Source organism: Diplotaxodon limnothrissa, linkage group LG3 (genome assembly GCF_057381915.1).
Source record: "Diplotaxodon limnothrissa isolate DT_005_m linkage group LG3, D_limnothrissa_male_GT1.1, whole genome shotgun sequence".
Taxonomy (NCBI): domain Eukaryota; kingdom Metazoa; phylum Chordata; class Actinopteri; order Cichliformes; family Cichlidae; genus Diplotaxodon; species Diplotaxodon limnothrissa.
Window position 1 is genome coordinate 3934887 of NC_140598.1, and position 20465 is coordinate 3955351.

The 20465-nt window shown below is 42.3% G+C and overlaps 1 protein-coding gene across 3 annotated transcripts in view; it reads right to left on the reverse strand.

The window, feature by feature from the left end:
• The window catches only part of LOC146634308 (protein NLRC3-like), a 223074-nt gene that overhangs the window by 147109 nt on the left and 55500 nt on the right, over positions 1 to 20465 (reverse strand). The gene's annotated exons all lie outside the window — the stretch shown is intronic.

The following is a 20465-nucleotide window of genomic DNA, read 5'->3' on the forward strand; positions in this document are numbered from 1 at the left end:
TGGAACCATAAGGCAACAAAAAACTGTGAGAAATAATTTAGGCTCTGCCTGTGAATCACTCTTTGCTTCTCTTCTTCCTTCCATCCCATCATTTCATATATCACTCTGCACTTGCTGTCTATGTGAGAACAAGGCACAACTTGCTATTGCAATAAACTATAATCTAATTATCCACACCTAACAACTCTTGCACTTAATCTATAATAAAATGATGACAGAAAAATGTTATAGCACTGCCTTTAGTAGCCTCACACAGCTCCTACTGTTTCCTCCTCATGTCCTTACCAGCCATGTCTGCACAATGTTATATCATGAGTAATATTTTTTTTTAAACATCCATCTAAATAAAACACACACATGCACACACAGTGACATTTCAGACCTTCTTCAGAATACTGTATATACTATGGGCATCATGGTGCTGATCCAGAATCCTTACATTATTATTCATTACTAGAGCTACAATAATAAAGCAAAGAGGAGGGGGAAGTAATAAATATGAAATAATGTATTTATGATGATTCCATGTGTTTCACTATCCACTCTGTGCAGGGCAAAGCTTATTAGGCAAGGCAAGTTTATTTGTATAGCACAATTCAACAGCAAGGTGATTCAAAGTGCTTTACAGAGACATTAGAAACAAAAACAAATAAAAAGCATGATTTAAAATTGATTAAAACAAGCAAATAAACTAACTAACTAATTAACAAACAAACAAACAAACAAACAAACAAACAAAACAGTATATAAAATCAAAACAGATAAAATCAGAACAGTAGATAAAATCAGTAGTTAAATGTAAGTTTTGAAATTTAAGCTTAAAAGTGTGGATTTGGTGCTTTATTCAAATGCAGCTGAGAACAGGTGAGTCTTCAACCTGGATTTAAATAAACTGAGTGTTTCAGCTGATCTGAGGCTTTCTGGGAGTTTGTTCCAGATATAAGGAGCATAAAAGCTGAATGCAGCTTCTCCGTGTCTGGTTCTGACTCTGGGAACTGATAAAAGACCGGATCCAGATGACCTGAGGGATCTGGAAGGTTCATACTGGGTCAGGAGGTCATTGATGTATTTTGGTCCTAAACCATTCAGAGCTTTATAGACCAGCATCAGAACTTTAAAGTCTATCCTCTGACGGACAGGCAGCCAGTGTAAAGACCTCAGAGCTGGACTGATGTGGTCCACTTTTTTGGTCTTAGTGAGGACTCGAGCAGCAGAGTTCTGAATGAGCTGTAGTTGTCTGACTGATTTTTTAGGTAGACCTGTAAAGATGCTGTTACAGTAATCAAGCCTACTAAAGATGAATGCATGGACTAGTTTTTCCAGGTCCTGTTGAGACATCAGATCTTTTATCCTTGAAATATTCTTGAGGTGATAGTAAGCTGACTTTGTTATTGTCTTAATGTGTTTTTCTAAGTTTAGGTCTGCATCCATCACTACACCCAAATTTCTCGCTTGGTTTGTGGTTTTTAGATGTATAGATTGAAGTTCTCTGGTGACCTGTAATCATTTTTCTTTGGCGCCAAAGACTATTACCTCAGTTTTTTTTTTGTTTAGCTGGAGAAAATTGTGGCACAACCAGTCATTGATTTCCTCAATGCATTTACCAAGAGCCTGCACAGGGCCTTGGTCTCCTGGTGACATTGTGATATATATTTGTGTGTCATCTGCATAGCTGTGATAGTTTATTTTGTTGTTGTTTATAATCTGTGCCAGTGGGAGCATGTAAATGTTAAACAGAAGGGGTCCCAAAATGGAACCTTGGGGAACTCCACATGTGATACTTGTCTGCTCAGATGTGAAGTTACCTATTGATACAAAGTATTTCCTGTTTTCTAAGTATGTTTTGAACCAGTTTAGTACAGCTCCTGAAAGACCTGTCCAGTTCTCCAGTCGTTTGAGTAATATGTTGTGGTCAACTGTATCAAATGCTGCACTGAGATCCAGTAAAACTAAGACTGACATTTTTCCACTGTCTGTATTCAGACATATGTCATTAAACACTTTGGTCAGAGCGGTTTCAGTGCTGTGGTTCTGTCTAAAACCTGACTGGAAGGCATCGTAGCAATTATTCTGTTTTAAGAAGTAATTGAGCTGTTGAGAAACTGCTTTTTCAGTGATCTTACTTAAAAATGGGAGATTTGAGATCGGCCTGTAGTTGTTCATTTGTGTCTTGTCAAGATTGTCCTTTTTCAGTATAGGTTTGATTACAGCAGTTTTTAGTGGTTCTGGAAACACACCTGATAATAAAGAAAAGTTGACGATCTGTAACAGGTCTGACTCTAAAGTCTTTGAGACCTTTTTGAAAAAACTTGTTGGCAGGACATCTAAACAGCAGGAGGAGTTGTTCAGTTGACCTAGGATGTCCTCCAGGTCTTTGCTGTTAATAGGTTGAAACTGTTTCATGGTGTTTAAACAGTTTTTTGGTGGACACAGTATATATCCTGGATCTGCTGTTGATGTACCAATTGCTTGTCTAATTTTTTGGATTTTTTCTGTGAAGAATTTGGCAAAGTCATTGCAGGCCATGGTCGAATGAAGTTCAGCTGCCACTGACACAGGAGGGTTTGTTAGCCTGTCAACTGTAGAAAATAAGACCCGAGCATTATGGCTGTTTTTAGTGATGATGTCAGAGAAGTAGGACCTCCTTGCATTCCTCAGTTGTAAATTATAATTGTGAAGTTTCTCTTTATAAATGTCATAATGAACCTGGAGGTTTGTTTTTCTCCATCTGTGCTCAGCTTTCCTACACTCTCTTTTTTCATTTTTCACCAGTGTGGAGTTTCTCCATGGAGACTTTTTCCTTCCAGAGATAACCTTCACCTTAATGGGAGCAATAGTGTCCATTACATTTAACATGTTAGCATTGAAGCTATTTACGAGCTCATTGACTGACCCTCTGGACAGGTCAGGTGTTAATGGGAAGACCTGGTTAAAAATTGCACTACTGTGTTCAGTTATACACTGTTTTGTGATCACTGTTGTTGATATATTTGTGTGGGCTGAGATTTTACTTTCAAAGAAAACACAGTAATGATCAGACACGCCCACATCAGACACAGTAACCTTTGAAATGCTCAGGCCTTTGGAGATCAGTAGGTCAAGAGTGTGTCCTCTATTATGTGTGGCCTCTGTTACATGCTGAGTCAGCCCAAAGTTGCCCAGAGTGTTACTCAGGTCTTTAGTCCCTTTGTCCTGAGGGTTGTCCACATGAATGTTAAAATCCCCAACAATAATTACACAGTCAAAATCAACACAGATCACAGACAGCAGTTCACTGAGGTCATTAAAAAAGTCTGTGCAGTATTTGGGAGGCCTGTAAACATTAAGAAACACAACTTTGGATGGGGCCTTCAGCTGTAAAGCCACATATTCAAAAGACTGAAAACTTCCAGGAGATAGCTGCTTACATTGAAATGATTCATTAAATAAGACAGCAACCCCTCCTCCTCTCCTGCTCGCCCTGACCTCACTGATAAAACTGTAGTTAGGAGGGGTCGTCTCGATGAGAACAGCTCCACTGTTACTTTGGTCCAACCAAGTTTCAGTTAAAAACATAAAATCAAGGCTGTGCTCAGTGATTAAATCATTAATTAAAAATGTTTTCCCAGCTAAAGATCTAACGTTTAATAAAGCCAACTTAAGTGTTTTAGAGGTATTACTTGTCCCCTCGTGTTTGGGAGCAGTCTGTGGCACACAAGGTATGTTTACTATGTTTAAAGATCTTTTAGAGTGCATCTCTCTGTGTTTTGACCAGGCCACATGTCTCCTGTCACCTAAAAGTACAGAAATTTTAAAACCTTCTAGTAAACAGGGTCCCAGCTTCTCCTGGGAAAAGTCACCACTGCCATAATCCTCACAGCCCGGACCCTTCACACATCACACATCAGACTGCGGAGACAGAGCATGAAGATGGTAAGGAGGAACTAAGGGGGGCGAGGCTGGGCAATGTGACTTCGATTGCTCTGTTGAGGGTGGGGCTCGATGGCGAACCTTTGGCCGCTCTGGTGGGGGGTTTATGGGGGACAAAAAGGGATTGGGACGGGGGGTAGATCTGAGCCCAGCATTGACCCGCTCCATCATCTCCTCAGTGAATTTCAGGTGTGGGGAGGAGGGAGAAAGGGAGGGGGAGGAGGGTGATGGCCTGTTTGGGGGACTGGGGAAGGTCGTGGTCCCTTGTCCTGGTCGTTGGTGTTGTTGAGAGAGTTGGAGGCAAATAGGGACCCCTCTTCTTGCCTCAGATGTCTCTCCTTTCTGAGGCTCTTCCCGGGTGGGGGCAGATGGAGCTCCTCCTCAAGGTTTCTGCTGGGCTTTGTCTGTTCTTGGAGTACTGTTTGTTCCTCTTTATGAGATAACTCCTCGTTTATCTCAGCCTTGGCACCAAGCACAGATGGATGACGTATGGAATAAAACAAGTTGGAGGTGAACAGTTTCACCCCTGACTTGTTAAAATTAAATCCATTTGCTTTAAACAGATGCCTGCGTTCCCAAAAAATATTAAAGTTGTCGATAAATTGCACTGAGTGGTCAGCACATGCTGATATAATCCATTTATTCAGTGTAAACAACCTGCTGAATCTCTCGTCTCCTCCTCTGACCGGCGGTACAGGTCCACTGATGAATACAGCTGCATTCAGAGAGTTTACAGTGTTTAATAATCCAGTAAAGTCCCGTTTCAGAACCTCCGACTGTTGTTTGGACACATCGTTTGACCCTGTATGCAGAACAATGTTTGTCACAGTTGGATATTCATCTGCAATTTGAAGAATTCTCTCCTTCAGGTTGTTGACCATATCGTTAGGAAAGCAGAGGACTTTAGTGTTCTTACCGCACATCCTTTGTACATCCTTTACGGCAGAGTCACCCACAATCAGAGTTTCAGGCCTAGCCTTTAGCTTTCCCTGTGGTCTTTTACTTTTCAACAGATTTTCAGACCTTATTTCGCTGCTTTTAGATGGATGGTTGTCCGATATAGATCCAGGGTCCTTTGATAGTGGAGCAAATCTGTTCTGCAGTTTCACATTCAGTTGTTTTGGAGGTTTGTTGTTATCCTTCCTATTCGCGGTTGTCCAGTCCTGTTTCCTCCCGTATACAGGGGTAGAAGAGCTTCTCTGTCTCGTAGGAAGTGAAGGCCAGTCGGTTTCAGAGATTTCAGCTCGCTGTGCCCTGCCTGTGGTACGTCCTCCCCCTTCCAGGAGACATGATTTATGTCTTGGTTTTGCACCAAGACAGTCCAAGGGGGGATTATCACTTGAGGATTTATAATAATGCACAGAGTCTACTTTCTTGGTCATGTTATCTGTGCTCCTTAGCTGTGTACTAGCTTGCTCATCGCCATTGTTTTGAATCAAAGGCAAGGTTGTTTCATTTCCACACAGTCCATTTACCTCCACGTTTACTTCTAAGCGATGAATTTTTGTCTCCAGTACTGCAATCTTCTGCAGGAGGCTGTGGTAGTCATCTGTGGAGAGGGAAGGCATCTTGTTGCTAGTTAGCCTAGCGGTTAGCCCCTTTCCAGGCTATTGAGGCTGTTCGGTGCCCAGACGCTGTAATCAGGCTTCAGCTGTGTCTAGGCCACAGACACACGGAGCGCTGAGGATAAGGTAACTATAAAAATGTTGCTGTTTCTGTTAAGAACACTTTAGTCCTAATGATCTATAAGTGTCCAGAAGCTATCGCAGGTAAGCTCATACGGAAAAAAGGGAAAAAATCAGCATAAAAATCAATAAAAATCAATAAAAGAAGCAAAGCATTTAAAGAGCAAAGAGATGAAGCGTCCACACTCACAAAAGGGGAGGAGAAACTCATTACATTACATGTTTAAACTGTAGAGATACAATCATTTTACTGCTGTAAAATCCAAATTTTGTCTTATTTAAAATATAAATCTAATATAATCTGCTTCTTAATGTATGTTCTTTAAAATACAGCGTGTGTTTTTAATATATTATAATGATAATAATTATTATGTGGTCATGCATATTAGATCGTTTTTTAGTGAAATATAATCCCTCCAGAAAGGCAGGAAAAGCCCGGAAACTTACTTTAAAACTAAATATGTTTCTAAATACTTTAAAACTAAATATGTTCCCTAAAACGGTGACAGAGCTACAGACCCATGACAGCCTTACACAGGTAGCCAGCAGCTGTGACCAGCACTACTTGTGCAGTTAATAAAAGGACAGGTAATGTTTGTCGCGCTGTTGCACACACAGCACGCTCGTTTGTTTCAGTTCGTCAGTTGCAACAAGACAGCTTACCAACGTGTACGTAATAAGCTAATACTCCTGGGTGCTACACACTACAGTGTGCGCTGTACACCTACTTACTGGTTTTGTCGCATCAGTCTGTGTCTCTGAGTTAACTTGTGTTTCTCCTACAGCTCCGGACCGCAACAAATGCGCGTGCTCTTTGTGAGCTCGTTCCCGGCTCGTAACCAGCGCGTTCTGCCGTCAAGGGCGATCATTGGTTAAATGTGATCATGTGACTGATGCAAGCCAGATCCTTTTATTTAGCAAAACTGTGATTACTAGTTAAATATTATTGTTGAGGGGCACAGACAGGACTCCGCACGCACACACACATTAAAAACAAAAAGAATTTTTTTTAAAAAGTTGCCTCAACAAAAGGGCACCTTGGGCACCCATCAGGAAAGGGGCGGGTGCTCAAGCCCCTCTAGCCCCCCCCTCTGCACGTGCCTGCTGTTAGGTTAATTGTGCTGATCCTCGGGTTGGGGGATTTGTGTTTGTACTGCAGCGCAAAATTCAAACCAATTGAAGATGGACAACAAAAGTTCAAAGCCATCAGGTGCTCAGGTTAGAAAAAAGAGAAAAGATGCAGGTAAGCAGACGTGTGATTGGATAATGGCAGCTCATCCTGAACCAATCAGACTAAACTCCAAACAATACATTATGTTACAGATTTTAATATTAATTAGTCATTGTTACTTGTTGATTTGTCCTTTTCTCATTGTGTGACGAATTATGACGACTGTTTGGTAGCTGTTATTGTCTCTCTCTCTCTCTTCATGTGTGTTTCTCTGGTGAAACAATAGTTTTGTGTTAATGTTAGGGCTGCACGATTTTGCATAAAATGAGAATCACGATTTTTTGGCTTAGAATTGAGATCATGATTCTCTCATAACAATAAATAAACATGAAACAACAAATGTCTCTCGTTTTGTTGTTGCAGCAAAATGTTGTCCTGCTTGAAATTCCGTCTCCACCGTTGCTCGACGCTGCGTGTACAGAGCAGGTAGTGCAACAATAGAAAAATAGTTGCGGGACGGCACTGTGTAGCGTTTGTCTAGGGTGTTGATCGTTTTCCTAAATCCCTCGTTTTGCACAGTGTTGATGGAGCCATATCTTTGGTCAGGTGATAAGTGATAGCCTCCGTAATTTCTTTGTGCCTGCGGGAGTTCGACGTGTATAGGGAAGCGCTGTATAAGGTTCCCGTTATTGATGTTTGGGTGGTTGACCGGGACAGATTTTCTCCTGTCACTTTCTCGTCATCCCTGACGTGCTCTCCGTTGTTTTTTCCCTGCTAATTTTAGCATCACACGGCACAGCTTCTGTATCACGTGGTATAAGGCTCCGCCCGTGTCATTTGTTGAGCAGGAAGAGTGAGCGCTTGTTTTCATGCAGAGTACGTCCCGGATCAAAATGCGGTACATTTGATCCCTGTTGTCTTTGCTTGATGATTGGTTTGAGTCTTGACAATCCACATCAGAATCAGAATCAGAATCAGAAAGGGGTTTATTGCCAAATGTTGAGCAGGTTTACAACATTAGGAAATTGCTGCGGTGCTTCAGTGCAAACATAGTGTCATAAATAGCACTTAAATAGACATGAAAAAATAAAAGTAAGAATAAGAATTAAAAGTGCTACGTAGAAAGATATGGGCATGAGATATACATGAGATATATACATGAGAATAAGAATTAAGAGTGCTACGTAGAAAGATATATACATGAGTGCAGGTGGTGATCAGTGCCAAACATGGAATGATGCAGTGACACAGCGTAGGGTCATGTGTTAGTGGCGGGGACAGTCATATGGTTATTGTTCATGTGTCCAACAGCAGAGGGGAAGAAACTGTTCTTATGGCGAGAGGTTCTGGTGCGAATGGACCGGAGCCTCCTGCCTGAGGGGAGCAGGTCAAACAGACTGTGTCCAGGGTGAGAAGGGTCAGCTGAGATCCGAGCTGCACGCCGCAATGTCCTGGAGGTGTACAGGTCCTGCAGAGATGGGAGTCTGCAGCCAATCACCTTCTCAGCAGAGCGCACAACACGCTGCAGTCTCTGTTTGTCCCTGATAGTGGCTCCAGCGTACCACACGGTGATGGAGGAGGTGAGGATGGACTCGATGATTGCAGTGTAGAACTGCATCATCGTCCGTGTTGGCAGGTTGAATTTCTTCAGCTGCCTCAGGAAGTACATCCTCTGCTGGGCTTTCTTGATGACGGAGGTGATGGTGGGCTCCCACTTCAGGTCCTGGGTGATGGTGGTACCCAGGAAGCGGAATGAGTCCACAGAGGTGATGGGGGTGTCAGTCAGGATGATGGGGGGGGAGTGGGGCTGTGTGCTTCCTGAAGTCCACAATAATCTCCACTGTCTTCTGGGCATTCAGCACCAGGTTGTTGTGGCTGCACCAGGACACCAGACGTTCAACCTCCCTCCTGTAGGCAGACTCATCCCCGTCCGAGATGAGCCCAATAACGGTGGTGTCATCTGCGAACTTGATTAGCTTGACAGACTGGTGGGTGGAGGTGCAGCAGTTGGTGTACAGGGAGAAGAGCAGAGGAGAAAGAACACAGCCCTGAGGGGAGCCGGTGCTGATGGTCCGGGAGTCCGAGACATTCTTTCCCAGCCTCACATGCTGCTTCCTGTCCGTCAGGAAGTCAGTGATCCACCGGCAGATGGGATCAGGCACATTCATCTGGGAAAGCTTGCCTCGGAGATGGTCTGGAAGGATGGTGTTGAAGGCAGAGCTGAAGTCCACAAACAGGATCCTGGCGTAGGTTCCTGGGGAGTCCAGATGCTGCAGGATGAAGTGTAGGGCCATGTTGATGGCGTCGTCTACAGACCTGTTGGCTCTATATGCAAACTGCAGGGGGTCCAGGAGGGGGGCCCTGAGGGTCTTGAGATGGGAGAGAACTAGGCGCTCAAATGACTTCATGACCACAGATGTCAGAGCCACGGGTCTGTAGTCATTTAGTCCAGTGATCCTAGGTTTCTTGGGGACAGGGATTATGGTAGAGGACTTGAAGCAGGCAGGCACATGACATGCCTGCAGTGAGGAGTTGAAAATGCCAGAAAACACTGGGGCCAGCTCGTTTGCACAGTGTCTGAGGGTGGCAGGAGACACGCCGTCTGGGCCGGGAGCTTTCCGAGCATTCAGATTCTTAAACTGCTTCCTCACATCTGCTTCATGAATATGAAGAGTTGTGGTGGGAGGAGGTGGTGTGAAATCCTCTTTTGTGTGGGGTGAGGAGGGGGGTGTTGTAGGTGAACAGTTTGAAGGTGGTGATGGCTCTATGGATGGGGGAGAGGTGGGGGAATGAGTGTCCAAAGTGCCTCTATTGTTGGGGCCGTTGGAGGTGTGAAGGCTGCCTGATGGCTCGTCAAAACGGCAGTAGAAGTCGTTAAGGGTGTTGGCTAAGAGCAAGTCATCAGTGGAGTGGGGGGTTTTAGGCTTGTAGTTGGTGATATTCCTAAAACCTTTCCACACAGAGGCCGAGTCATTCTCTGAGATCTGCTGCTGCATCTTCTCAGAGTGCTGATGTTTAGCAATGTCCACTTCTTTAGTGAACCTGTACTTGGCCTCTCTGTAGCAGTCCCTGTCTCCGCTTCTGAACGCCTTTCTCTTTTCCAGCCACAGCTTTTTGAGTTTAGGAGTAAACCAGGGTTTGTCATTGTTATAACTCACCCTGGTGCGTGATGGCACAATGCTGTCCTCACAGAAGTGGATATAGGAGGTGACAGTGTCCGTAAACTCGTCCAAGCTGTTAGAAGCAGCCTTCATTGTGTCCCAGTCTGTGGTCTCCAAACACGTGCGAAGCTCCTCCACAGCCTCGTTGCTCCACAGTTTTTTAGTCCTCACGACAGGTTTGGAGAGCTTCAGCCTCTGTCTGTACGCGGGGATTAGGTGGATCATGACGTGGTCAGAAAGTCCGAGTGAAGCGCGGGGCACCGCGCGATAGGCCCCGCTGATCGTGCTGTAGCAGTGGTCTAATGTCCTCTCCTCTCTGGTCGGGCATTTAATATACTGCTTATATTTCGGAAGCTCATGGCTCAGATTGGCTTTGTTAAAGTCCCCAAGAGCAATGATGAGAGAGTCCGGGAATGTCCGCTCCATGTGGAGAATCTGCTCCGCGAGTGCGCACTGAGCTGCCTGCGCATCCGCGTCTGGCGGGATGTAAACAGCGGCCAGGATGAATGAAGCAAACTCCCGCGGAGAATAAAACGGTTTGCAGTGAATAAGAAGATATTCCAGAGAGGAAGAGCAGTGCTGAGCAATCACTGTCACATCTGTGCACCAGCCACTATTAATGTAGAAGCAGACACCTCCACCTTTGGACTTACCGGAGAGAGCGGCCTGCCGGTCCGCGCGCAGCAGATGGAAGCCCTCCAGCTTAAGCGCGCAGTCTGGGATGTTCTCACTGAGCCACGACTCCGTAAAACATAAGACACAGGAGGAGGCAAAGTCTCTGTTCATGCTTCTCATCAGGGCCAGTTCGTCTGTCTTATTCCTGAGTGATCGTACATTGGAAAGGAAGATCCCAGGAAGAGCAGTTCGCAGTCCGCGTCTCCTCAAACGCACGAGTGCGCCGGCTCGCTTCCCTCTCTTTCGGCGTCTCGCTTTCCTGGTCAGAGTCTGCAGTAAATCTGCCGCAGATGCGACAAATATTGGAAATAAATCCACAGGCGTTGTAGTCCTGTAGTTAAGGAGCTCTTCTCTGGTGTAAGAGTATCCAGAGGAGTGCCCAGACACAGAAGAAATGCACAAAAACAAAACAAAAGTAACGCACTGAAGCACCAGGGCATCCATACGCGGCGCCATCTTGGTTGTACATTGCTGGCGTTGCATCTTTCAATGCCAGCAATGGCAGGTATCAGTGCTCAAACCTTTTGTGTTTGTTTCCAACAAGTTGCCCACCTCGGGAAACAAAAATGTGTTCTTTTACTTGTCAGATGAACATATGAGACACTTTGACTCTTCAGTGCAGTGTGGAGCCTAACAAAGATCTGTTTTGTGTCCCAGCTGATCAGCAGGAGGAGGAGAGTCTGACGGAGCAGCAGAGGAACATTTTCAGCTACTTGGACTCAGCTCAGCCACTACAGAGGAAACAATGAGCTCAACACAGAAGGTGACAGACAGAGCAGGACCATATGACCAAAGATATTTATCACCATATACATTTGAACATTTGCCATAACGATGTAGCTGACGATAGAATTGACACCAGACAAAATACTTTACAGCTGCACAACTTTATTAAAAAGCCATCAATGTATTTTCACTGAAACAAGCAGCTGTTGTTTATGTGCATTAAAGTTATATAAAAATGTAACAGTGCAAATGCAAATTCCTTGCTGACAGTTTAACCAAAAGGCGTTTCCAGTGGAAACTGGCCGACACATCCTGAGCATAACCATGTATAATATCCACTAAACTTCAGAAGAGGTTATACAGTCGTGGCCAAAAGGTTTGAGAATTGCATAAATATTGGAACCTGGAGAAGTTGCTGCTTAAGTTTTTATAATAGCATTTTGCCTGCACTCCAGAATGTTATGAGGAGTGATCAGATGAACTGCATCGTCCTTCTTTGCCATGAAAACGAACTTAATCCCCAAAAAGCCTTACCACTGCATTTCATTGCTGTCATCAAAGGACCTGCTGAGACCATTTCAGTGATCGTCTTCTTAACTCAGGTGCGAATGTTGGCGAGCACGAGGCTGGAGTTCATCATGGCTGTATCCCGATTCAGGTTCTGCAGCTTTAAAGTCCTCAAGGGCCGCGTACTCAAAGACCGCTAAGGCCGAAGTGCGAGGCTCGTAGGCTCGTGAAATGGGACGTCTAGCCTCCGTCGCGCTGCCCAGGTTGCCTAGCAACCATGATACTAACAGCTGGAAACGTTTCATACAGCTTTGTTTGACAGAAATGAAGGAGAACATATTTAGTTCATTTGTTTCTACATGAGCTCTGTGTGATTTGATGAGTATCTGAGGCTGAGACCACAGGACTGTGAAACATGATTGTTGGGCTTCATTTCTGTGCTGAACAGTCGTTTAAGATTAGCTGTAAATAACAATTAGCTGATGTTGTTCATGAGACTAAAGTCATCTCACTGTGGCAATGTAAATATAATATGGCCAATATTATAGTTATTAGACCCAGACCTCCCTTTGCTTAGGCTGCTGCCCCCGCGACCCGGCCTCGGATAAAGCGGATGAAGATGGATGGATGGATGGATGGATTATAGTTATTATATTAATCACTTCACTCACAGACAAGTATCTGTGACAGTGTGTATACAGATGTATCATATATAAGAGACAAATATTGTTCTTTTAATATGTTGGTACTAAATGTGGCTCAATGCTTACATATATGTGTAAAAAGCAAATGTACGAGCTGTGATAACTGTGTCTGATAGAATGAAGAGTAGACTGATATAGGAAATATTCCTTTATTGGGTGAGAAAATCAGACCATGTCATAACTGCTTTAAGTCACACAGAATAGATATCAGAGCCTTAAACAGGCTGACTTCTGCTAAATGGGTCAAACTGGGCAGAAAGTCTACAAACACATAACATCCTTATAGAATATGATGTAACACTATAGATCAGCTTAGCTCAGAATATATAAAGCATATAAACAGTTACAGCAATATGATGCAACACACACAGCAGCTACTGATCCAAAATACTCAAAGCTTCATAGAACTGAAACCAACATTTATTTTTAGCTCCATTCTGCTGCTGATACAGACTTTAGGTTTCTGAACATTAAACTTGTTGCTGCCTTTCATAGTGTGTAACTTGAAGGCCCTGAGTACTTTCTCCCACACTGAAAACACTGGGATGATCACATTATTTGAACATTACCTAATAAGACTGATTCAGCACAGACAGTTATGTTAAACTTTCCTAGCAGTCCTTCACAAACAGGGAACAGTCTGTCTATTCTCTCCATCTGTCAGCTGCTGCTGGCTCTTCCTCCTCCTCTTCCTCACACACTGCTGAGTTTGTCCTGGTGGATCATCAGGGCTGCAAAGCCTCACAGATGATGTGCAGCAGTGGCTCCCTCAGTCTGTCCTCACTCTGGACACTTGCAGTCGTCACACATGGAAATCAAATGTGTGATAAGCTGCAGGATTCAAACACAAGTGTAACTTATAAACACATCCTAGCAGAGAACCCAGAGTGATGATGAAGCAGAGTGTGGACCCCAGCCCTGCAGCCAGGCCCTGAACTTAAAAAGAATCAAGGCCATCCGCCAGCAGGCCACAGCCAGGCTCCACCATCAGCCAGCAGGCCCAGCCAGGCTCCACCATCAGCCAGCAGGCCCAGCCAGCAGGCCCAGCCAGGCTCCACCATCAGCCAGCAGGCCCAGCCAGCAGGCCACAGCCAGGCTCCACCATCAGCCAGCAGGCCACAGCCAGGCTCCACCATCAGCCTGCAGGCCACAGCCAGGCTCCACCATCAGCCAGTAGGCCACAGCCAGACTCCTCCATCAGCCAGCAGGCCCAGCCAGGCTCCACCATCAGCCTGCAGGCCACAGCCAGGCTCCACCATCAGCCAGTAGGCCACAGCCAGACTCCACCATCAGCCAGCAGGCCACAGCCAGGCTCCACCATCAGCCAGTAGGCCACAGCCAGACTCCACCATCAGCCAGCAGGCCACAGCCAGGCTCCACCATCAGCCAGCAGGCCCAGCCAGCAGGCCACAGCCAGGCTCCACCATCAGCCAGCAGGCCTAGCCAGGCGCCATCATCAGAAATTCCGCTTCCGAGTCCCTCGTGGTGGCCGCCTCGTGCTCTCGCTTCAGTATGCCACCCAAGAAAGGCCCAACACCAGAGGAGGTTGAGGACATTAAAACCTCCCTCGGAGCGCTGTGCGGAGACGTGGCCGCAGTCAGGGCACAGCAGGAGCTGCCTCTGGGGCTTCTGGAGGAGGTAAAACAGCTACGCCTCCAAAATGCCGAGAAGGACAGACGGATCATGGATCTCGAGCGGCGGGTGGATGAGCTGGAGCAGTACACCCGTACGAACGACGTGGTCATCAGCGGTATTAAAATCAAGCCGCGCTCGTACGCGCGCGCGGTGGCCGGGAACGTCGGGGAGCCCAGCGACGAGGAGACCCACTCGGTGGAGCAACAGGTGGCGTCCTTCCTCCAAAGCAAGGGGATAGAGATGGACCTGGAGCACATAGAAGCATGTCACTCACTGCCCAGGAGGAGTGACAGACTGCCGGCCATCATTATGAGATTTGTCAATCGGAAGAACAAGGTCGCACTGCTGAAACAAGGACGCAAACTGAAAGGCACGGACGTTTTCATTAATGAGCATCTGACATGAAAAAACGCAGACATCGCGAGGAAGGCAAGGCAACTGAAGAAGAACGGTAAAATACAACATACATGGGTAACAAACTGTAAGATTTTCATTAAGCTAAACGGGACACCAGAAGAGGCAAAAGTACTGATAGTGAGGAACATGGAGGATCTGGACAAGTATAACTGACACCAATGTATCAATTACACCAGGAAATGACATGGACACGTTGAAATTAATTCTTCAACAGAAAGTAATTGATCTAGATTGTGAATATAAGGAGCATAATATAATAGATCCAGAAATAGATTCTGAAAGTAACTTTCTCTCTTCTTTTGTTAAAAATTGTAATTATTTCACTCAGGAACAATATGAAAAAGAAATTAACCTAGACGGGAAGCTCTCATTAATTCACTTTAACAGCAGAAGTATGTACTCTAATTTTGATTTCATTAAGGACTATTTGCAACAATTTTCTCGCCCCTTTAGTGTTATAGCCATCACTGAAACTTGGTTCAATGTCGATAAAGGAATAGATTTTTGTTTGAATGGATATGATTTAACATACATGAATAGATTAAATAAGGCGGGCGGCGGGGTTGCTATATATGTTCATAACTCTATAAACTATAATGTTGTAACAACTATGTCTATGGCTATTGATGGAATTTTGGAATGTTTGACTATTGAGATTGTGAATGACAAAAAGAGAAATGTTATAATAAGTTGCATATATCGGACACCCAGTTCAAGTATTGACACTTTTAATGAATGGATAGAAAAAACGTTTGCTTCGGTGAACCAAAAATTACTATTTATCTGTGGTGATTTTAACATTGATTTGCTAAATCCAACAAGGTTAAAAGCCATTGATGACTTTACTGACACAATGTACAGCTTATCACTATATCCAACAATAACAAAGCCAAGCAGAATAACATCACATAGCGCCACTATTATTGACAACATTTTTACTAATGTCATGGATTTCCAAACTAATAGTGGCCTGCTTGTCTGTGATATAACTGACCACTTACCAGTTTTTACTTTGTGTGACTGTGATTTAAAAAAAATAGATACCAAGATCATGATAGCAAAGCGAACAATAAATGAAGAAGCAATTCATGCCTTCAATTTTGATTTAGCACAACAAGATTGGAGTTCGGTGTATGAAGAGTCAGATGTGGACAAGGCTTATGATAATTTTCTAGATATTTTTACTATGTGGTACAATAAACATTGTCCTGTAAACGAACACATGACAAAGAAAAAAAAGATAAAAAGTCCTTGGCTCACAAAAGGAATTATTAATGCTTGCAAAAAGAAAAACAATCTGTATAAACAGTTTATCAAAGTAAAAACAAAAGAAGTGGAACAAAGATATAAAGCATATAGAAATAAATTGACTGATATTATAAGAACGAGCAAACAACTTTATTATAGAAGAAGATTATATAAAAATAAAAACAATATAAAAGGAACTTGGGATGTGTTAAACAACTTAATTAAACAAGGATCTTCTGGAACATCATATCCTGAATATTTTACTGATGCAAATGGTGAAAATCACAACATGAGTAATATTGTCGATGGGTTCAATAAATTCTTCATAAATGTTGGCCCGGAACTAGCAGCGGACATCCCGTGTCATAAAAATGAAAATATCAGTAATATAAAATCAAATCCCTTTTCACTGTTCCTCTCAGCTACAAATGAGCAAGAAGTAATAAATATCACATTAAAATGTAAAAGTAAGTCTTCAATGGATTATCATGACATAAATATGTCTGTAGTTAAACAGGTTATTCTGAATATTGTTAGTCCCTTAACATATATCTGTAATTTATCATTTCAGTCCGGTTGTTTTCCAAAAAAAATGAAAATTGCGAAAGTAATACCACTATATAAAAGTAATGACAAACACAGTTTTACCAATTATAGGCCGATTTCTCTACTGCCTCAATTCTCAAAAATTCTAGAAAAACTTTTTAATTCAAGATTAGAAAAATTCCTTGAAAAACATCAAATAATAAATGTTGGTCAGTATGGTTTCAGAACGCAAAGAACCACTTCAATGGCGATAATTGAGGCAGTAGAAGAAATTACTGATACACTGGATAAAAATAAATATGCAGTTGGTATTTTTGTTGATCTCAAAAAGGCCTTCGACACAATCAATCACTCAATTTTACTGGATAAATTGGAAAGATATGGTATTCGAGGGAAAGCTGGTAACTGGTTAAAAAGTTACCTAACAGGTCGGGAACAATATGTTAGCATAGGGCATTACCATTCAGAGAAACTTGGTATTACATGTGGTGTTCCCCAAGGGTCAGTGTTGGGACCAAAACTTTTCAATGTATACATAAATGATATTTTTGATGTTTCTCAAGTACTTAAACTCATACTGTTCGCAGATGACACCAACATATTTTTCAGTAGCGATGATTATACTGATCTTGTAATGACCGTAAACAGGGAGCTACAATTAATAAAAAAATGGATGGACATAAATAAATTATCATTAAATATAAATAAAACTAAAGCAATGTTTTTTGGTAATTTAAAATATAATATAGAATTACCAATTATCATTGAAGGTGTACCAATTGATAATGTGAGTGAAAACAAATTTTTGGGAGTCGTAATTGATAATAAAATTTCATGGAAACCCCACGTCAGACACATAAAAACCAAAATTTCTAGAAGCCTCGCAGTTTTGAACAAAGTGAAACAATTCCTTGATAAAGATGCACTTCGTACTCTGTACTGTACTCTGGTTCTTCCATATCTTACATATTGTGTGGAAGTGTGGGGAAATACATATAAAAATACAACTAATCCATTAGTCACAGTACAGAAACGAGCACTGCGTATTATTCACAAGGCTGGTTATCTAGATCATACTCACAAATTCTTTCTTCAGGCAAAGTTACTTAAATTCCAGGATCTGGTTAATTACAATACATCCATAATTTTGTATAAAGCTTTTACTAAACTTTTACCGGCAAATTTACAAACTAGATTTGAAATTCGAGAAAAGGTTTATAATGTGAGAGGCTTTGGAGAATTCAAATTACCCAGAACTCGAACAACCCGTAAAGGCTTTTGTGTGTCTGTATGTGGTGTGAAAATCTGGAACAGTCTGAGTTTACAATTGAAACAATGCAAAAATATTCATAGATTTAAATTTCTCTACAAACAGTTGGTCTGGTCACAGTATACTCAATGATGGTTTTAGTGTGCTCTGTAATGTCTGTTCTCTTACCATTGCTGGTATGGATTCCAAAATAAAAAAAAATAAAAAAGTGTGCGTATGTATGTACATATATGTACTTGTGTGTGTAGATATATATGTATGTATATGTATGTGTGTTTGTTACTTGTAGTTATTACTGCCTGTTACCTGTGGTAATGCAATTTATAATTTAAATATTCTGTATTCAGTTATGAAGACTCTAATTGTTGTTTGCGAGCTGCCGCTTAGATGCTTGTATCTGCCCGGGGCTGTTGATGGGTCTGTATGCAATGATGGGCGTAGCTGCGGGAAGTTTATTGTTTTTTTTGTTGATGAGTGAGTATAGGGGTGGGATTTAATAAGTTTTCTTCGTCCCACTCCTTTTTCAGGCAATTTTTGTTTTTTGTTTTGTGTATTTTATGTTCAATATAGGTATTTGTTGTGCCTGAAAATGAACAAATAAATGAATGAAATGAAATGAATGAATACTTTTATTCCACAATCAGAGAGAAAGAAACAGAGAGAGAGTGCAGGACAGACAGACGGGTGACAGTCTCAGGTGTACACACTGCTACACAACAGCACCAGAGAAGCAGGATTTAGTGTTTGTGTTATTACGAGTGTAAACAAGAAGAGTTCCAGATGGTGCAGTGGACACATGTGTGACTGCTGTGATTAAAGCATCTTTCTTTCAGCTTAATGAGTGAACCGTCAGCTCGTTCAAACACACGTTAAAGTGCGTTTGGCTCGACACCACCGAACAGAGGCAGCAATATAACACAGCTAACATTAACAGTGCAGTGAATCCTGCTTGTGCCGTGATGTTCAGGACTGCAAACCGAGCAGCATCACTGACTTTCAGCTTGTTGTGTTTGTGGATATATGACTGACTTTAATTATCCACAAAATCATCACATTCTCTGTCAGATTAAGGTCGACTATTGAACGGCGTATATTTTAAAGGCTTTAAAACCAAGTTAACGCTGAAAGTACAAACATCACTAATGTCACATAACTCTGCCGACAAGGCATAGCTATGGCTATGAAATGCTCTTTGTGTATCACTTCTTCATTATGAAAGATGTCATTAATGCACTAGTAATGTCTCATCTGGAGTATTGTTCAATCATTTGGTCAGCAGCTAATAAGACAGATCTTAACAGACTTCAGTTAGTCCAGAATAAGGCGTCCAGATTAGTGTGAAGATGTTCATACTATACTAATATTGATCAAATGCATAATAACCTTTCTTGGCTTCCTGTACAGGCTAAAATATTCTATGGCTTACTTGTAGTTCTAAAGAAAGCAATTCTGTTAAACACACCACATTTATTCTGCTCAGCTGCAGTATCCAGATGAAATACATCATCATATTACACAGTTTTCAACAAGCTGCAATTTAGTAAATGCTCGAGTTAAAAGTAACGTTTTGTAAAACTGTTACATTTAGAGCAACTTTTAAGTGGAATAAGTTGCCTTAAAAAATTAGAGAATTATTCAAAACTTCAATGAACACTTAAAAGCCGATTTACAGAGCTTTTAGTTGTTGTAAATATTGTAAGACATGATTTGTTTTTGAAATTTGTGTAATGTGCCTCAATGTTATTGATATTATTATTATTATTATTATTATTATTGATTGCTTATATTTGAACAATTGTGAAACCTCACTGTGGATGTAAGAGTGAAATTATGTGGATATCTTGAATCCACTTTATTGTGTAATATTTTATGTGAGTATTTGACGGAAGACGAGCAACATCTGTTGTGGAAGCTAACAGGGTTCCTTTAGAATAAACAAACATAGGATTTATTATCACTGAATAATTCTGTATAAATTTATACAAATTATAGAAATATGTAATAGGAAACAACAAAATAATCTAAATTATAAAATAATGTGTGTGTGTGTGTGTGTGTGTGTGTGTGTGTGTGTGTGTGTGTGTGTGCATGATTTTAGTGTTTGAACAGTCATGAATTATCTTTAACAGCAGGTTGGATGTAATGTGTTAGAACTACCAGCAGGTGGGGATAAGAGACCTTTAAGGTGTTTGGTGCCACGCTCCACCTTCAGGTTTAAAACTAGTGTTAATGGAGTTTGAAGGTTGAGTTTGTTCCACGACTGCATTTCACTCACTGCCTCTGTTTGTATCTCTGTCACTGCAGGACCAACATGGAGCCAGAAGTCAGCGCTCTCAGGAGGCCGACAAACCTCACAGAAGAAAGGGAGAGAAAAAACACACCTGTGACGAGTGTGGGAAGGGTTTTACTCTGAGGGCTAAACTAAAACGGCATCAGGTCATCCACACTGGAGAGAGACCGTTCAGCTGTGACTTGTGTGGAAAGTCTTTTTCCTTGAAGGATTCCCTAAAAAAACACCAACTCATCCACAGTGGAGTTAAAGCGTACAGCTGTGATCAGTGTGGCAGAGCTTTTACTTGCAGTAGCAGCTTACAGAGGCATCTAGTTACCCACTCTGGAATTAAGGCATACAGCTGTGACGAGTGTGGGATGGAGTTTACTCTGAAGGCTTCACTAAAACAGCATCAGGTCATCCACACTGGAGAGAGACCGTTCAGCTGTGACGAGTGTGGAAAGTCTTTTTCCTTGAAGCGTTCCCTAAAACAACACCAACTCATCCACAGTGGAGTTAAAGCGTACAGCTGTGATCAG